The sequence below is a fragment of the Schistocerca piceifrons genome, chromosome 5 (assembly GCF_021461385.2).
Source record: "Schistocerca piceifrons isolate TAMUIC-IGC-003096 chromosome 5, iqSchPice1.1, whole genome shotgun sequence".
NCBI lineage: Eukaryota > Metazoa > Arthropoda > Insecta > Orthoptera > Acrididae > Schistocerca > Schistocerca piceifrons.
This window is the reverse complement of record NC_060142.1, coordinates 292506059-292519142: the sequence shown is the minus strand read 5'-3', so window position 1 is coordinate 292519142 and position 13084 is coordinate 292506059. Positions and strand designations below refer to the sequence as shown.

Below are 13084 nucleotides of genomic sequence, written 5' to 3'. Positions count from 1 at the left end.
ACACCACCACTGCTACACCGTATAGGCTGCTCCCAGCACTGACCACTCCGCACTGCGCTGCATAGCGATAGGCCTGCACCAAATCCTCACCCCTCAGCAGTTCCGTGTGTGTGTGTGTGTGTGTGTGTGTGTGTTGGGTGGATAGGGTAGTATAGCTGAAGAGAGAGAAGTGAGGTGCTCATACACGAGGGCCGGCCATGGCGTGCCAAACTTCACCCGGGCGGAGTATGCGGGACGCTACGGGCCAAGGCGCTACGTGTCTCGGCTTTTCTCATTCTTTCCTTGACGTACCCGGCACAGTGCGACATCTTACTTAATATTACGGTATGGCATTTCTCGGTCAACATAACTCTCTTCAGTTCCGCCGAATCGCGGTGTCATTGCCGTTTATTCTTCTCCGTTTGTGGTATGAAGTGAAACTATCGACCATTTCAAAAATATCGGAAATCTATTATATCGATATTACAGATATGTCGTTACCGGCATTCGATATGTCAAATGGTAGTACACACTTATCGATATATCACGCAAACGTATCGATGTACCGGCTTATGGAAATATCGATTGCACATTCGAGATATACTGCCGGCTTTAGGGCTGTATATTTAATTACTGATTTATTATTAGATATTCTGTATATCAACAAGCTAGCAGCCTTGTGATCCTTCTTAGAGCATGAACTGAAAGGAAAACGATGCACTTTCACGCTTGGCGATAACCATTACGTTAACAAAGGTAATTGCATTCAACTGGAACAATAAATGGTGTCAGATGGGTCCGTCGTTCGGTTTCGTCACATATCGGATTTTTACCGAACACTTACGTCGACTTACCTGTCTTTTCCATTTCTGCAAACGCCAGCGACCTAGCAGTTGTAGTGTCAACATTGTGGGCGTGAAGCTAAGCGTTGCAGTTCTTGTTGGTAGCGCCGAGCGCCGATTACGTCAGCATTTCCCCTCACACGTCTCTGCCCATCAATCTTGTCATTTAGATTTTAGTTCACCATTGTTAGCAACTGTTTTTGAAAAATGCCGATGTGAAGAAATACACTCCTGGAAATTGAAATAAGAACACCGTGAATTCATTGTCCCAGGAAGGGGAAACTTTATTGACACATTCCTGGGGTCAGATACATCACATGATCACACTGACAGAACCACAGGCACATAGACACAGGCAACAGAGCATGCACAATGTCGGCACTAGTACAGTGTATATCCACCTTTCGCAGCAATGCAGGCTGCTATTCTCCCATGGAGACGATCGTAGAGATGCTGGATGTAGTCCTGTGGAACGGCTTGCCATGCCATTTCCAACTGGCGCCTCAGTTGGACCAGCGTTCGTGCTGGACGTGCAGACCGCGTGAGACGACGCTTCATCCAGTCCCAAACATGCTCAATGGGGGACAGATCCGGAGATCTTGCTGGCCAGGGTAGTTGACTTACACCTTCTAGAGCACGTTGGGTGGCACGGGATACATGCGGACGTGCATTGTCCTGTTGGAACAGCAAGTTCCCTTGCCGGTCTAGGAATGGTAGAACGATGGGTTCGATGACGGTTTGGATGTACCGTGCACTATTCAGTGTCCCCTCGACGATCACCAGTGGTGTACGGCCAGTGTAGGAGATCGCTCCCCACACCATGATGCCGGGTGTTGGCCCTGTGTGCCTCGCTCGTATGCAGTCCTGATTGTGGCGCTCACCTGCACGGTGCCAAACACGCATACGACCATCATTGGCACCAAGGCCGAAGCGACTCTCATCGCTGAAGACGACACGTCTCCATTCGTCCCTCCATTCACGCCTGTCGCGACACCACTGGAGGCGGGCTGCACGATGTTGGGGCATGAGCGGAAGACGGCCTAACGGTGTGCGGGACCGTAGCCCAGCTTCATGGAGACGGTTGCGAATGGTCCTCGCCGATACCCCAGGAGCAACAGTGTCCCTAATTTGCTGGGAAGTGGCGGTGCGGTCCCCTACGGCACTGCGTAGGATCCTACGGTCTTGGCGTGCATCCGTGCGTCGCTGCGGTCCGGTCCCAGGTCGACGGGCACGTGCACCTTCCGCCGACCATTGGCGACAACATCGATGTACTGTGGAGACCTCACGCCCCACGTGTTGAGCAATTCGGCGGTACGTCCACCCGGCCTCCCGCATGCCCACTTTACGCGCTCGCTCAAAGTCCGTCAACTGCACATACGGTTCACGTCCACGCTGTCGCGGCATGCTACCAGTGTTAAAGACTGCGATGGAGCTCCGTATGCCACGGCAAACTGGCTGACACTGACGGCGACGCTGCACAAATGCTGCGCAGCTAGCGCCATTCGACGGCCAACACCGCGGTTCCTGGTGTTTCCGCTGTGCCGTGCATGTGATCATTGCTTGTACAGCCCTCTCGCAGTGTCCGGAGCAAGTATGGTGGGTCTGACACACCGGTGTCAATGTGTTCTTTTTTCCATTTCCAGGAGTGTAGCTCACTGGTCGCGTTAAAAGTGTTTTTCACGCAGCTGGTGCGCTATTTCTTCATGTCGGAAATCTTGTAATTCCATTCCCACCGCCACCCCACAGTGCAATCGGGCTTATCGTTGTGCCAGTTATACTTGCTTCACACAGTCAAAGAGAAAGACTATACGAGATGAAAGCACAAAAAGTAGTAAGACTTCTTCACCCAGTAAAAGTAAAGCTTCAACCAATTTCGGATATTTACCGAAAACAGCGCAAAAGATAATATGAAATAAAAATATTAGAGCTCTATATTGCCGATTTGATATCGATATATCGGTAAACCAGTTTTCCGGCAGTATACATCGATACATTTATGGGGAAAATATCGATTTATCTATGAATCGATATTTTATCAACAGCCTTAGTACGAAGGACGTTCACAGGTCCAGTGGATGTTTGCTCAAAAAGAAGTAGTCGAGCGATCTATTGTCACAAACACTTAAAAATGAATGGGAATGGCGGACAAGTGGATGAGGATTTTTAGTAGCTAATACGCAGTCGCATAAGCTATGGATACTACAAATTTGCTATGAAACGAGGTTACAATACCGTGTAGAAAGAATTTAAAGATGTAGTTGACAATGAAAGAGCAAACATTTACAACGGTCGACAGACAAGATTCGTTGTTAAGTACGAAGCTTGGAACTTAAATAGTGGCAACTATTTATTCACAACCGATACGAAAGAGTTACATGCTTTCACCTGTTACTGTCCTTCAAAGTAGCCACCAGCGTGGTGTAGAACCCGTTACTAGCTATGTGGATGGCGTAGTGTACCGTTAGCAGAGCCTGTTCTGTTGGTGATGCGAATGGAGCGGTCTAAAAAAATGGTTCAAATGGCTCTGAGCACTATGGGACTCAACTGCTGAGGTCATGAGTCCCCTAGAACTTAGAACTAGTTAAACCTAACTAACCCAAGGACATCACACACATCCATGCCCGAGGCAGGATTCGAACCTGCGACCGTAGCGGTCTCGCGGTTCCAGACTGCAGCGCCAGAACCGCGCGGCCACTGCGGCCGGCGAGCGGTCTAAAGTTACGATGGTTGTCGTGCACGACTGTGATGGTGTTATCCTAACGCATTACGTTACTCCTCGGCAGACCGCCAATGCACAGTATTACTGTTCGTTTTTGGAGCATCACCTGCGACCATCTTTGCGAAAGAAAGGGCGACATTTTCTGCGCAACCCACCCACCATTTTGCACGACAATGCACGGGAGCATACAGCGCAAGCCTTGGCTGCTCTGTTCAGTCGATGGGACTGGGCAGTGCAGTATCATTCACCATACTCCCCGGACTTAATTCCTTGTGACTTTGATTTGATTCCGAACATGAAGGACCCACTTCATGGCATTCACTTCAGAACTGTTCCACAGATTCGACGGGCAGTAGACCGCTCCATTCGCACCATGAACAGAACAGGCTCTGCTAACGGTATACTACGCCTTCCACATCGCTGACAACGGGTTCTACACAACGCTGGTGACTACTTTGAAGGACAGCGACAGTTACAAACATGTAACTCTTTTGTGTCGGTTGTGAATAAATAGTTGAAACTATTTAAGTTCCAACCCTCGTACATCAAGAAGCACTTCGTGCTAAATTTGCATGCATGCAGCACGGGGAGTTCTGGTAGTGTGAATAGTAAAATTGCTGACATCACACACATTATTCCGCTACCGCTGCAAACAGTTTTCGGCGGAACTGAACGAAGAGTGTGGAGACTTTATGTATTACTGCAAAGTACCTTAAGTGAAGAGCCTTGGCTGTAGCGATCTGTCGATTTAAAACTCGCTATTGTTGAATTTATAAACGATAAATAAGTGGAGGGAGAAAATTAGAACACCGGGAATGGATAACAGACCTCGTATTTTAAGTGGTGTTAACTGCACACTGTCCACAGTAAGCCATTGCAAGTGAGTAATAACTTCTTTCTGATTTAAAAAGAAAATCGCGTCGTAGTACAGACACATTTTCACAAAAAAGTCGAGTTCCTTAAGCTCACTGTCGTTAAAAGAAACGCGAGTTTGAAGAATTTATTGTGGCCTCGAAAAAATCACAGGGACAGTCTCCTAAACGCTTCGAGGACACTGTTAACTTACATGTGTTGTCAAGCTCTTTTTGACACAGTTTGCCGTTTCAGCAGAAAGCGTCCCTGTACATGTGCAGATGGAACTGATTGATCTGCAAGATAATTCCCATTCTAATGACAAATCCTTTTATGTTAAACGCTAAAACTCTTCAGGACGTCTATATTGCTTTCCTCAGGAAGAGTTTCCCTGTCTCCATTATGAGGTTGCGAAAGTGCTGTAATATTTCTATCGACATATTTGTGTGAAGGACCTTTTCTTTATTATGAAAGTAAGTAAGTCACTATTATGTGGCAACTACAGTGCGAAAATGTCTGAAATTCTCTGCGTCTGTCTGTTGCAGACTGTTTGTACCACATACAAATTAGGCAATGTTATGTAACCAGAGCGCCAGAACTCATTAAATAACAGTGAAAATTTGTTGTCTTATCTACGTTGTTGAGTAACGTGAAACACAAAACCAAAGGCGACTACACTGTCGTGTAAATGCGGCGCGGCGTTCGTGTGATAGAGAAAATATGCAGCGAGGCTGAGCGCTATGGCCTTCGTGTCAAGGCACGGCCCGCGTGCCGAAATCTTGGTCACTCCTGTAACAAGATCTCTGGAGGTCTATACTGTTCGCCAACAGTTGTATATTTCCGATTGTAAAACTAGACTTTTATTGCCTGCCAAGAGGAAGCCCTACTTTTTTGTTGTCGCCAAAGAATTGGAATTCTAGGGCGATAGCACCTGGTTGGAGATAGAAGTCCCATGTTGTTGGATGTAATGGACACGTACGATGGAAACAATGACATTTTTAGAGAACCATAATTGTATAAACAAATGAAAATTTTTGACATTTGACAGATACTTTCTATTATTTTGCGATTTGATTTCCATGTACTTTCTACGATTTTGCTCCAATAGTTCGTCGATTATCATCATTTAAAGATTTAGTGTACACCGAAAAATGACTTTGACTAGACAACATTCCCGAGTTATGATTATTTTATGATTTTAAAATCGTCATTAACGCCTAAGAATTGTATCGGCTTGGAAACGCATTTGGAAAAGACGAACCCATCTGAAGCAACAGTTTATGATTAATTATTGCTATATAGAATTCAAAAACACATTGTTTTTTCTTTGTGATAATTTTCGTGAAGGATGCCCAAGAACTGCTCGTACTGATGAGAATATTGCCACTGTTCGAAAGATGCTTGAAGAAGATCGAAGGACATCTTACGAATTTGTTCGGACTCAGATCCAAAATGTTTTACATCAACGGTTAGACGTGAAAAAACTTTGATATCGATGGATTCCACATAAACTAACTCCCGATCAGCCGGCCGCTGTGGTCCAGCGGTTCTAGGTACTTCAGTCCGGAACCACACGACTGCTACGGCCGCAAGTTCGAATCCTGCCTCGGGCTTGGAAGTGTGTGATGTCCTTAGGTTAGTTAGGTTTAAGTAGTTCTAAGTCAAAAAAATGGTTCAAATGGCTCTGAGCACTATCGGACTTAACAGCTGTGGTCATCAGTCCCCTGGAACTTTGAATTACTTAAACCTAACTAACCTAAGGACATCACACACATCCATGCCCGAGGCAGGATTCGAACCTGCGACCGTAGCAGTCACACTCTAAGTCAAGGGGACTGATGACCTCAGATATTAAGTCCCATAGTGCTTAGAGCCATTTGAACCATTTGACTCAAAATGTTGATCAGTATAGAGAAACTCTGAAAAAAAATTCCATGGTGGCACTTCAAATTAACTTTCAAACATCGTTACTGGGGATGAATCTTAGATTCACTGGTATGGCCCTAAAAAGAAAAGTCAGTTGTCTCAATGTGTTTTTTCGAATAGAACCTAATCCGACGAATTATATGAACATCTCGTGTTTGTTCTTTCGGACATGTCCGAAAGAAAAGACACTATGCTGAATCCGCAGCTGTTTAACATATGATTTAATTGGAGGAGGAGGAAGGGGAAAGGAACGGAAAAGAAGGGTACAATGATATCAGCTGCATCAGGAGTTTGTGCAGCGATGAGCGAAAATGTGTACAAGACCGGGATTTGAACCTGGGACCTCCTGCTTACTACGCTGTTGCATCTGAAAGAATGGACACCACGCATTCATATAACTGATTCGCCTAGATGGACAATGGATCCACCTTCTCCAATGCGGGTGCACAATTACATCTGACCTCTTGCAGGAATCTCAAGAATAGTGAGCATGGAGGAAGTGGAAAAAGGCTACGAATAGGTGACGCTCGGTGGGAATTTAGGTCGGCCGTGAGGCGGACCGCGATAGTCTGTGCAACTGCGATAACACTGTGTCACCAATGTGCAGTGGTTAACGCACCTGTCTAGTAAGCAGAAGATCCCGGGTTCGAAACCCGGTACGCTGCACTCGTCGTCGCTGACTCCGCGTCATGTCCCGATGCAGCTGACATCAGTAATCCCTTCCCTTTCCTTCACCATGCAGCTCTGAGTTAGCACCTTTTTGCTTTCAAAAATCACAGATAAAATGCGTGGAATAATTTTTTCGTCATCAGATGAACCTGGTTTAATCGTACGCAAAAAATTACTGATGTTAAAGGGAAATATTTTCAAAAACAATAAAGTAATTTAGATTTTTTAAACTAATCAGTCTGATTTACTAACAATTTTCAGCTCGGTCCTCGTAAAGCGATGTGCAGGAATGTTGCAGTGTTTGCTAGGGGCAAACGTTGCATTACAGGTGAGTAAGCGGCGTTTGACGTGAAAGGGAGAGGAGCAATCCGTGCGGGTTGCAGAGTCAGATGCGGACAAATAGCAGGTCTTCGTGAATGTGGCCTGTCACATCACCAAACTGCACACCAAAACTCATTGTGAGTGTAATGTTAACTTTGTGATGCCTGTGTGGTAGACGAGAGGCGAATGATTGTCAGAGTTCTGACAAGTTTGATGCAGTCCGCCACGAATTTCTTTTCTACACCAAATTCTTCGCGTCAGAATAGCTCTTACATTCAAAAACCTCAATTATTCATTGGACTTATGTCTATCTCTGCTCTCTCCTTCAGGTTTTTTCCCTCTATGGGTACTCGCAGTAACATAGTAATTATTCCCATTTGTCTTAACACATGTCTTCTTATCCTGTCCCTTGTCTTTTCCGCATATTCCTTTCTTCGTCGATTCTTTGAATAAACTTTTTAATGCTCAACCCACGAAATTTTCAGTATCCTGCACTAACACCGCATCTCCAACGCTACCCTTCTGTTCTTTACCGGTGCTCGCCACAGTCCATGACTCAATTCCATAGAATGCTGTACTCCAGAATGTACATTCTCAGGAATTTCTTCATCACATTAAGACCTATGTTTAATACTAGCACATTTTTTTAGCGAGGAAATCCCTCATTCCCTAAACAGTCTGCTTCTGATATCCTTTATTCGTCTGTCATATGTTACTTTGCTTCCAAGGGAACAGAACTCCTTCACTTCGTCTACTATCTGAGACCGAATTTTGCTATTCCTCATTGCTTTCTGCTTTATTTCGATTACTCCCAATCCATGTTTTATGCACATTAGACCAATCAGTTCAACAGAACCTTTAATTGTTCCTTTCACTGACAATAACAATGTTATCGGCGAATCTCATCAGCTATATCCTTTCACCCTGAAATTGAATTCCAAGACCTGAATCTTCCTTTATTTTCCCCCTCCACAGCTAAATGAATACTATTTATTTTTCTTTTATTTTTTTGTGTGGTAACATTTGCATTTATTATTTTCCACAAACTGCAATCAATTTGAAAGCAACATGGTTTGTAACAATAGGCACATAATAGGCATCCGCTAGCTTATCATGTGCTCATAGAGCAGCATATGTTGAACCTCACAACTCAGATCAAAGTTCTTCTGCCGGTATTGTAAATCACGTCACTGGCTGTGCAGCTAATGATGCTGAGACTTTTCCTCTCACGGATTTATCAAGTACTGAAAGGCTTGCTGCCAGGATGGATTGATATTGAGCTTCGCTGGACATGGTAATATAACGACGACGCAGTTCTTCTATGTTAATAAAGATAGCATGGTATAATAAGTATTGTGTGTGTGTGTGTGTGTGTGTGTGTGTGTGTGTGTGTGTGTGTGTGTGTGTGTGTGTGTGTGGTCTTCAGTCCAGAGACTGGTTTGATGCAGCTATCCAATTTGTGATCCCTTGACGCCTCAGAATATGTCCTAATAACCGATCCCTTCTTCTAGTCAAGTTGTGCCACAAATTTCTCCCCAATTCTATTCAATACCTCCTCATTAGTTATGTGATCTACCCTTCTAATCTTCAGCATTCTTCTATAGCACCACATTTCAAAAGCTTCTATTCTCTTCTTGTCCAAACTATTTATCGTCCATGTTTCACTTCCATACATGGCTACACTCCATACGAATACTTTCAGAAATGACTTCCTGACACTTAAATCAATACTGGATGTTAACAAATTTCTGTTCTTCAGAAACGCTTTCCTTGCCATTGCCGGCCTACATTTTATATCCTCTCTACTTCGACCATCATCAGTTATTTTGCTCCCCAAATAGCAAAACTCATTTACTACTTTAAGTGTCTCATTTCCTAATCTAATTCCCTCAGCATCACCGACTTAATTCAACTACATTCCATTATCCTCGTTTTGCTTTTGTTGATGTTCATCTTATATCCTCCTTTCAAGACACTGTCCATTCCGTTCAGCTGCTCTTCCACGTCCTTTGCTGTCTCTGACAGAATTACAATGTCATCGGCGAACCTCAAAGTTTTTATTTCTTCTCCATGGATTTTAATTCCTACTCCGAATTTTTCTTTTGTTTCCTTTACTGCTTGCACAATATATAGATTGAATAACATTGGGGATAGGCTAAAACCCTGTCTCACTCCCTTCCCGACCACTGCTTCCCTTCATTCCCCTCGACTCTTATAACTGCCATCTGGTTTCTGTACAAATTGTAAATAGCGTTTTGCTCCTGTATTTTACCCCTGCCACCTTCAGAATTTGAAAGAGAGTATTCCAGTCAATGTTGTCAAAAGCTTTCTTTAGTAGTATAAGACACTAAATAATAAATAGTTAATTATCAGTTATGGCACGTGGGATATATGTAGATTACTCATCATTCATTTATGATTATTGTGTTGCCATTTCAAGTACAATCCACTACAAACATCGTCTCTGATTGTATGGAAAACCAACCCCTCGGCAAATGTATAATATAACATTGAATGTATCACTTCTTGCAGTAACAGCAAAAACTGCGACTTTCTCAAGCGGTTCAAGATGCGATAGAGCTTTAGTTTCCAAGAAAATGATAAATAATAACGCGCTAGCAGTAGAGGAAACTTTCCAGTGGAATAAAATAAGAAACGAGTAATGATAAACTAAACATGTGCCGTAAATGACAGAGGAGAGGTGAGGAGCAATGTGCATGTTAACAGATTAGGAATAGGCACCCTCACTGTGCACAGAATGCCTCCGAACACATGTTGCGACTGTCGTCTGGGTTTGCAAGAAGTCTCTCTTGGAAAGGAAAGAAGACAAACGTTGTGGGAAAGCTTTATGCCCTGAAACGGGCCCTAAAGCTGACGTATGGAGCAGACGGAGATCACGCGACGTGACTCCCACGCGAAACAGGGGGAGGGAGACAAGCGGCACGTGTAAACAATACTTCAGTCGTGGGTCAGGGCCCTCACTGGATGCCTCACGCAGTCTTGCCCAGCAACAGACTGCTGAAACTGGAACAAGTCTTCAGGTAAAATACAATGCTTTAACATGGTTCCAATTCGTGCGTTTCACCAGATGTGCAGTGTAAGAGCTGGAGAGCATTTATATAAAGGGGACTGCCAATTGTAATATAACTCATAACTAGGCGACAGCTCATGACGCCATGTTTTTATCAGTATAAGAGGCGTGTTGCCTTCTTATAGACGCTTTAATCCACTGACTTCCAAACTTTTTTAAATTTTTCCTTTATTAATATTCATTTACATCTGAGTAGTAAGAAAATTACCTATTTTTAAGTATTGCAACAACAGTTTTAGTAGTTTCAAATGTCAGTCCGATCTGAAAATGGGATTTTGTGTCCACTGTACCCATGCATATTACATTGACATGAAGAAGTACTATTATTGAAAACAGCACCCAACAACATAAAGAAAAAATAACGACGACCTGCGACGTATGGTCTGCTTTCAAAACTCACGCATTTATGATACGATATGGTGACTGGAGCTGGAGAATGACGAAGTGCGCTTAGCACAAAGTACGTGTGTGTTCACTCTGCGTTCGCTGCTACACACAACATCCTGTGAGAGCAGTAAATATCCTAATTTTCTTTTGGAAACACAAATGGCATCACTAGGCGGGTCGAAGTACGTGATCCCCAAATGAGGACCACGGCAGCTAATCGGTTACTACACTCAATGCCCATTCATTTGGAAGTTACATGTTTATGGTACGTCTCGTCGCACTGCTCACGTCGTTCGTAGCTTCACGTTAAGTAATTTAACGTTGATAACCACTTACGCAGTCAACTCGGGCGTATGCCGATATTTTGCTAATTAGATTTCGACTGGTAAATTGTACCGGTAGGTCATCTGCTGATTGTAACTAGTACGATTTAACGTAATTATGAATGACAATCAACAGTCATGCCACATTCTATCTCAGTTGGCTACAAAAGTAGAATTGAAGAAGTCGTTATGATACTACCGTTTGCCGCAAATAATGTAGGAAACTGCGAAAATGAAGAAGTGATATAGGCAGATGCAGATTGTAAAGGAGCCTTGTGGTAAGCTTACAAATAAGTCCAATCAGTAAGAACCAAGTTGAAACATGGGTGGTCAGGGGAAGACAGGATTCGGTTACGATTGTGGACGGGACCATAGTCAGTTACTATTGGTTGCCTTCTGTAGTTTTGCACATTTATTTCAAAACAGACTCAACAATAAATAAAAAACCACACGTTATTAATCAAGGAATGAACAACTGTGTAAAATAATAGCAAACACCATAACATACAGATACAATAGACAATGTTTTAAAAACAAGCCACTTTGATCACGGCTGAAGGCCTTATACGCCAAGAATGGCAATAAATTAAAAATGTTTAAGAACTCGCTGCAATTTACAACTTACAAATATTAAAATATTACTGGTAAGTGGCCACAAACACAGCACAAGGCATCATAACCTTTAACGTAGGCATTACAAGGTATTATAACAAATAATACAATAATAAAACACGGTGCTCCAGGAATCGACTTCTGAGAACAAACACTTTCGTGAGCGATGAGATAGGCAGCCAAGAGTTGCATTCACTTAACGAGATGGTAACTCAGACTAGTGGCAGTCTAACGAATGACTAATGATAACTTGCTGGAGCTACCTGACGTCCGACAAACCAAATGCAACGATGGAACAATACCCCAAAGCCGGAACCAGCAGTCTGCACTATGTCCCCAGAACACTGCGTTTGGAGTCCCTGGAACGAGAAAGGAATCACTACCACCTGAGAAGCAAAATCACCAACCGGCCTACAATCAAGGAGGCTGTCAAAACTACACGCCCTACTGGACAACAGGGGCAAGGCGAGGAAATGTACACTGCCATTAGCGGCCACCAGGCTGGAAATTACCGCTGGTTGAACTTACTGTAACAAGTTGAACGCAGTAAATAGTAATAAGAAGTCGAGGAAAGCTACTCCCTGCTCTTCGCCTCGGCGACACTACGAGCAGCAACAAAAACCCAAGTTACTGGAGAATCGTGAGATGTCACAATGGTGGAGGTTTCTCTACTTGGATTGAAGTGCACTCATCTTAAAGCTTGCAGCATCCGGCTTACGACGAGGTCGTGCACCCTCGTGACCACAGCCCTTCGATCCGGGCCGGCCGCGGTGGTCTCGTGGTTCTAGGCGCGCAGTCCGGAATCGTGCGACTGCTACGGTCGCAGGTTCGAATCCTGCCTCGGGCATGGATGTGTGTGATGTCCTTAGGTTAGTTAGGTTTAAGTAGTTCTAAGTTCTAGGGGACTGATAACCACAGCAGTTGAGTCCCATAGTGCTCAGAGCCATTTGAACCATTTGAACCTTCGATCCGGCAGTCCATGGGGGCCGCCAGCGGTCCCGGCGTGGTCTCTCCCTTCGCGGACCTGGCTCCTCCTCAGTCCCCATCCGAATTGCCAACTCACCCGACCCGGAAGAACCACGACGTCACCCAAAAGATAGGGCCACAGTTACTACATATTGATAACCGCCGCTGCTGCCACCAGCGGACAGGCAACGCTTGCGAAACGGAGTGCCGACAGTCAACACGAGAAGAAGAGAAACAACCGCAACCATGCCAACTAAACGACACGGTCTGGCCTCCAACAGAGGGCGGAAGCCTACGAAGCACCAACGCGAGCCACAGCACGGCTTACAAGTACTTCGTCCAGTGATACTGCCACCCAGTATTTCGTAGCATAAACTACCCGATCGAGTCAGGTGCC

The 13084-nt window shown here is 44.4% G+C and overlaps 1 long non-coding RNA gene across 1 annotated transcript in view; it reads right to left on the bottom strand.

The window, feature by feature from the left end:
• Nucleotides 1-13084, bottom strand: part of LOC124797973 — a 660489-nt gene that overhangs the window by 52384 nt on the left and 595021 nt on the right. The window lies entirely within an intron of this gene.